General features: G+C 31.9%; 1 pseudogene; it reads left to right on the top strand.

Moving 5' to 3' along the window:
* On the top strand, positions 331–5,632 carry LOC107609557 (annotated as a pseudogene).

The raw sequence follows: 6,686 nt of genomic DNA, 5'->3' as shown, positions 1-6,686 counted from the left end.
AAGACATAAGTTAAGAATACTTATAATAAAAATTTTAAATATCTTACTTTAATAAATATACAATAAATATATTAAAAATTTTAATTTTATATTTTTTATAAAATTATTTTAGTTTATCATATATTTTAAAAATAAATTTTAGTTAAACCCTTGAATTAAAAGCAAGTGGAAAATTTTACCAAGCAAGCAGAGCATTTACTCTTTTTTACTAGTTACTAATGAGAAAAACACACAATAAAAATTGATGGAGGGAAGGGTAAAAATGATGTCAGATACCAAAAATATCCCACATTTAATCGTTTCTCCCCACATCCCCCCCTCCACCCCCTCCATTAATGCCCCTTTTCTTGAAACCATCACCCCCTTCCCTCTCTAATATTAAATACACATATTACTATCACATAAACTCCACAACCACAACACTATTACTCACTCACACCATAGTACTACTAATTCTTCTTCTTCTTTTTTATTTTATTTTATTTTTAACACTATATATACACACACACGCACACAAAACTGTAATAAGATGTATATATACCACTCTATTGACTATCAAGTCTCTTATCTTATTTCCACTTATTAATTCCACTCTCCTTTTCATATTCATTCAAACCAATCATACATGGCTGCTTCTATTATCTTTCTCTTTTTTGCTATCATAACACTCGCCGCCGGGATCCTCCTCCGCCGCAAACACCGCCACCGCAACCACCGCTTACCACCGGGGAGCCTAGGTCTCCCCTTTGTCGGCGAAACCATACAGCTAATCTCCGCCTACAAGAGCGACAATCCCGAACCGTTCATAGACCAGCGAGTGAACCGGTACGGTCCGATCTTCACAACGCACGTGTTCGGCGAACCTACGGTTTTCTCGGCTGACCCGGAAACGAACCGGTTTTTTCTTCTGAACGAAGGGAAGCTTTTCGATTGCAGCTACCCCGGTTCGATATCGAATCTCTTGGGGAAACACTCGTTGCTGTTGATGAAAGGTGCACTTCATAAGAGAATGCATTCACTCACTGCTAGCTTCGCTAACTCTTCCATTATCAAGGATCATCTTCTTCTTGATATTGACCGACTTATTCGTCTCAACTTGGATTCCTGGTCCGACCGGGTTCTTCTCATGGAGGAGGCCAAAAAGGTAATTTCAGCTATTCAATCCCCTTCTAGGCCACCATATTACGTGTGCATTAAAAATTAATAACTATATTAATTATCTGTATAAAATAATATTAAAATATAAAATATAGATTCGGTGATTAAGTTTTTGTGTGCATATAGTATTTTATTTATGTTATTTTTTACTATAATGTTAATTAAAATATCGTTTTTTTTCATTCACTAAATCATACCATGTTACGAAACAATATTAGGATCCACCTTTTATACAACTTATAGTCTCATCTATACTATCACAACCTTACTCCTTTCGTCATGCATAAGTTATTAAGATACTCATTTTTTTACTATAAAGTTTCTAGCTCTATTCTATTATTGCAAGGATTTTGCAAACTTGTATTTTAAAGATATAAATTGATTAAGAATGCTATAAAAAATATTTTATAAAAATTATTGAAAAAATAAATATTAATATTTTTAATATATTAAATATATAATAAAATTATGATAAAGTGATTGAAAAACTAAGTTAATCAAATATTTATTTTTAATTTTATTTGTCCTGCAAATTTTTTTTTTCACTAGAGATTCTTTTGTTAATATATAATATTTGACTTTTAAAAGTAAAAAACATTGCATTGACATATAGAAGCTATGATTGAGTAAAGTGTTGCTCAAAGTAATAATGGTGTATATAAGCTTTTTTTTTCTTTCTTTTTCTTTATACCGTGAGCAATCTATTTTTGCTTTAATATTTTTATACTAAAATACATTTTTCTCACTTGAGTCAACTTTCCCAAAAATCATATCAGTGTGTCAAATAGGCCATGGATAGCTCGAGTCTACCTCACTTGCCATCATCATCATATTGGGGAAGAAGTGGTGGACCAGCCTCTTTAATTTGCACCTCACAATTACCATTTTGTTTTGATTTTTTTTTTTAAATTCTAAGTTCACTGTCTAAAAACTTAAAAAATCTGTTTATTTTTATATCCTTAGAAAAATATTTAAACTAAACTTAAAAAAAAAAAAAAAACCTATTTTGTTCTTTAATAATTTTATTACATGAAGTTGGGACGATGTAATAATGTGACTGTAATTTACGTGATGGAAGTGAAAATGAGAGGTTTGGTGAATAAAGATTCGATGCTTTGTGTAATGTGTCGAATTCCTAGCTTACAAGTCCCCACGTTTACTAAAAGTTTTTACGGCTGCATAAGAATAATAATCATTCCCTATATACAATAAAATAAAATTATAGGCATATAGGTTTAGCATGCCCATGTACGAATTTGTTGTTATATGTTTGACATGTTATCATACTTAATTACCATCATCAAATACTAGTACAGTACTACTTTTATTTTATTTTATTTTTACCTTATGGTTAATTAATTAGTTAATTAATTATTGGGTGCAGATAACATTTGAGTTGACAGTGAAGCAGCTTATGAGCTTTGATCCCGGGGAATGGACTGAAAATCTAAGGAAAGAGTATGTTCTTGTGATTGAAGGATTCTTCACTCTCCCTTTTCCTCTCTTCTCTACCACTTACCGCAGAGCCATCAAGGTACATGCATTTTCATTATTGTTATTATTGTTCAATTCATCATCCTTTATTCTTCTAACAAACGCTACTTATTTATTATAAGATATCATACTCACATAATATTTAATATTCACAGTTTGATAAGATATAGATTCAATTTTATATTACATCCTAAGAAATGTTACTTAGGAATATATTTTATTATGAGAATTTGATTGTATTTTCATTTTTGTTAACATTGAATTATTAAATTAATTATTGATTAAAGTACCAAAAAAAAAAATTAATTATTGATTATTAATTAATTAATTGATGTAAATTGCCAACGAGTTATAACTCACATAGCATAGTCTTCCCTCCTCACCTCTACACTCCTCTTATCTAGGTATCGAGTTCGAGTCTCACTCCTAACTTTGTAAAACAATTAATCGATGTAAATTATTGTGTGTATAGGCAAGAAGGAAGGTGGCGGAGGCACTAACGTTGATAGTGAGGGAGAGGAGAAAAGAAAGTGAAACAGAGGAGGGAAAAAAGAATGATATGCTGGGGGCACTGTTAGGCTCCGGCAACCGCTTCTCCGATGAGCAAATAGTGGATTTCATGGTGGCATTGCTTGTCGCCGGCTACGAAACCACCTCCACCATAATGACTCTGGCCGTCAAGTTCCTCACGGAGACTCCTCTAGCCTTAGCACAACTCAAGGTACACATTAACATAAAGTCTTAAGATGATTGCATATCTTCTTTCTTATATTTTTGTTGTGATTAATATTAACATAAACTTCAAGTAATATTCCAAATACTTGATGGTTAGTTTTGTTGTTTTATGCATGGTAAAAGCGTGTTCACCCAAGTTAATTAATGCGGTTGAAAACTTGAAAGTCATGCATTGGTTTGAACAGATCAACTATGAAAGAAGACAACAGGGTAGGTTGTCAAGTTTTGGACAAATCACTCTATTTCAAAGAAAAAACCCATTCATAATAATTTCTCATTAAGTAATAGGAGTTTGCTAATGTTTTAGATAGATTTCATGTTATAGAAAGAATTTTAAATGTTATTGGAATATCAATTTTATAGTATTTTTAATCGTTGATCTCAATTATAAAAAAATATATAATATATATTAATTGAAATCAACCGTTAAAATCATTAGTATACCGGTATTTCAAAAAAATTTAAAAAATTTTCAATATTATATGACATAAATTCATAGCATATGATATCATATAAAATGGGCTCGCATGGGTAACCAAGTCACGTTGGTTGACCGATTAACTTACTCGTCAACTTAAGTAAGTTTAGAGCTTGCGTATGTAGTAGTAATCCATTTGTCAGCGACAAACTTTTAAATAGAGTTTCAATCTGAGACGAATTAATCCTTAAAATTTACTGTAAATATGGCGAAAAGCAAAAAAATCTAACTAAATCTATGAAATTTGAGCAATATGTTTTGTTTGCTAAGGTATCAATCATGAAGCCATCAAGGCATGGCCAAAGTAACACATTACAAAGTCAAATGCACAAGGCGGGATTCGAACCCCCGACACTTGCTTAAGCGGACTAGTGAGCTAACCACTAGACCAACCCAACTTGGTTAGCATGATAGACCTTTGATGTGATCAATAATGTTAGAATTTTATTTTTACAGGAGGAACATGATCAAATTCGGTCAAAGAAGAGTAACTCAGAGGCACCATTGGAGTGGTCAGATTATAAGTCAATGGCATTTACCCAATGCGTAAGAACACACTTTAAATTAATTTAAATTAATAATCTGTCAAAGTTTACTTACGTTAGTTATTTTATTAGATCATAAACTCTTTTTTGTGTAATATATATATATATAGGTTGTGAACGAGACTTTGCGTGATCTTATTTAATATTTATTAATTTTAATAACAATTAATCACAGTTAAATAAGATAAATTCGGACTTTTTTTTGTCCCACTAGTATTATGGTTAATCAAATAACATATTGTTGTTGATAATAGGCATAGCAAAGTTAGTTAATCAATGCTTCAAATATTTTAATAGGTTACACTATTCCTAAGGGATGGAAGGTCTTTGCATCATTTCGCGCTGTGCATCTAAACCCAGATCATTTCAAAGATGCTCGCACCTTCAATCCATGGAGATGGCAGGTACCTAATAGGCTAATACTCTCCCTAACTTACATGTACTCACTCTTCTCTAAAACACGGGGGTGTTGCCGTGTCAGATCCCCATCCTTTTTAGAGAAGAGTGAGTTGGTTTGATGTTCGGATTTTTAACATAAATAAACTAATTAATCCAAACAATGCAGAGTAACACGGAAGTAACATGCCCTACAAATGTATATACTCCGTTTGGCGGAGGGCCACGGCGGTGCCCTGGCTACGAGCTAGCCAGAGTGCTGCTATCCGTCTTCCTTCATCGCATGGTAACCCAATACAGGTATGTACCTGAAACACATTGCATAATCATGATTTGTAGCATGTTTATTGTGTGATTAAGGAACATGTTTTTCTTATTGGATGCAATGGCTAATGTTGTGTAAACAATGTAAAACAGTTGGTACCCTGCAGAGGAAGATAAGTTGGTGTTTTTTCCAACAACTAGGACACAGAAGAGGTACCCTATCATAGTGAAGCGTAGAGAGGATTACAATAAACTATGTAAAGCACAATGATGATGAGAGAACAACATAGAAGAATCTCAAAAGGAGGATTTGAAGCAGATAATGTAGATGATGAGTTTGGTCAGTTTTATTAATGTCCATTATAATTAATAAGATAAGATTATTATATCCCCTATAGTTTAGATGTTCATATATGATGGTAATTTCCTTTTTTTTTTTTGGGTTATAGGGATGTCATATTTTAGGGTTAAGGGAAATGGGAGAAAGGATGTAAGGTAAAGAGATCAAATTAAATGCATCATCCTTTTATAAATATATATGATATTAATTAGTTCTTCCAAATTCTTTCAAGGATGCTCATATTCACAAATAACATCTCTCTTAATTCTTAAATCAATCCTCAAAAGAAAATATCATGAATATAATTGGCCTCCATTTCTATGAACATGTTTGGTTTTCCGTCCAAAATTTATCAAAATCATGGCTTCAAGAAGAAACATTAATCTTGTAACTTAGTTTTGGAGTTTCACTAAGGTAATAATCCAAATGCCAAAGATGTCATCTGATTAGGAAAGCAAGCAATACAACTATGAACTATGCAAAGCATTTTGAAAGGGACTATAAATAAAATCCAGCCCAATATTATTAGTCTTGAGCCTTCCTGTTTGAGTTAGGCTTTGATCCATGTTCTTCTATATAAGGTACATCTATGGCCCATGTTTTGTTTCCATTTCTCTAATGAAAATCAAACAATCTGAACTCTGATAAATGGCTGAGGCTGTAGTATTCCAATGACAAAGTTGTTTGTCTCTAGTTCACCAAAAAAAAAAAAAGGTTGTTTGTCTCGAAAAGTGCCACACCAGGCTCCACTTTCTGCTATGATGATTAAAGAGCCATACATTGTGTGTGAATGGGTGTATATATGAACAGGGGCGAGACTAGATAAAATATTAGAGGAGTCAAAAATATTTATACAATAAAATAAAATTAAAATAAAATTTTTTTAAAAAATTAAACTAAAATTTACATATAATTTACATGTAAAAAATTAAAATTAGGGGGACATTGTCCTCCTTTCTATGTATGTAGTTCCACCCCTGTATATGACCAAAAAAAAAAATCGGATAAACCTTACTAATAATAAATCTACTTGGATTAGTTTAATGGTTAAGTCAGTAGTCTATTAAGTGAGTGTCCCAAGTTCAAATACTTCGTAGTGTATATAATTCATTGATCATAACAACCCCTTAAATGGAGGTCTAATTTACAAAAAATTAGTACTTAACCTGTTAGATTAAAAAGATCCAATAACCATTCTTTCTTTTTTAAAAAAGTATTTTATAAGATACTATATTTCGTTACTTTATTATTTGGTTTGTTGTTCATCAGTGCCAAA

The sequence above is a fragment of the Arachis ipaensis genome, chromosome B07, assembly GCF_000816755.2.
Source record: "Arachis ipaensis cultivar K30076 chromosome B07, Araip1.1, whole genome shotgun sequence".
Lineage (NCBI taxonomy): Eukaryota > Viridiplantae > Streptophyta > Magnoliopsida > Fabales > Fabaceae > Arachis > Arachis ipaensis.
The sequence above is the reverse complement of the archived record's forward strand: the minus strand, read 5'-3'. Positions and strand labels throughout refer to the sequence as shown.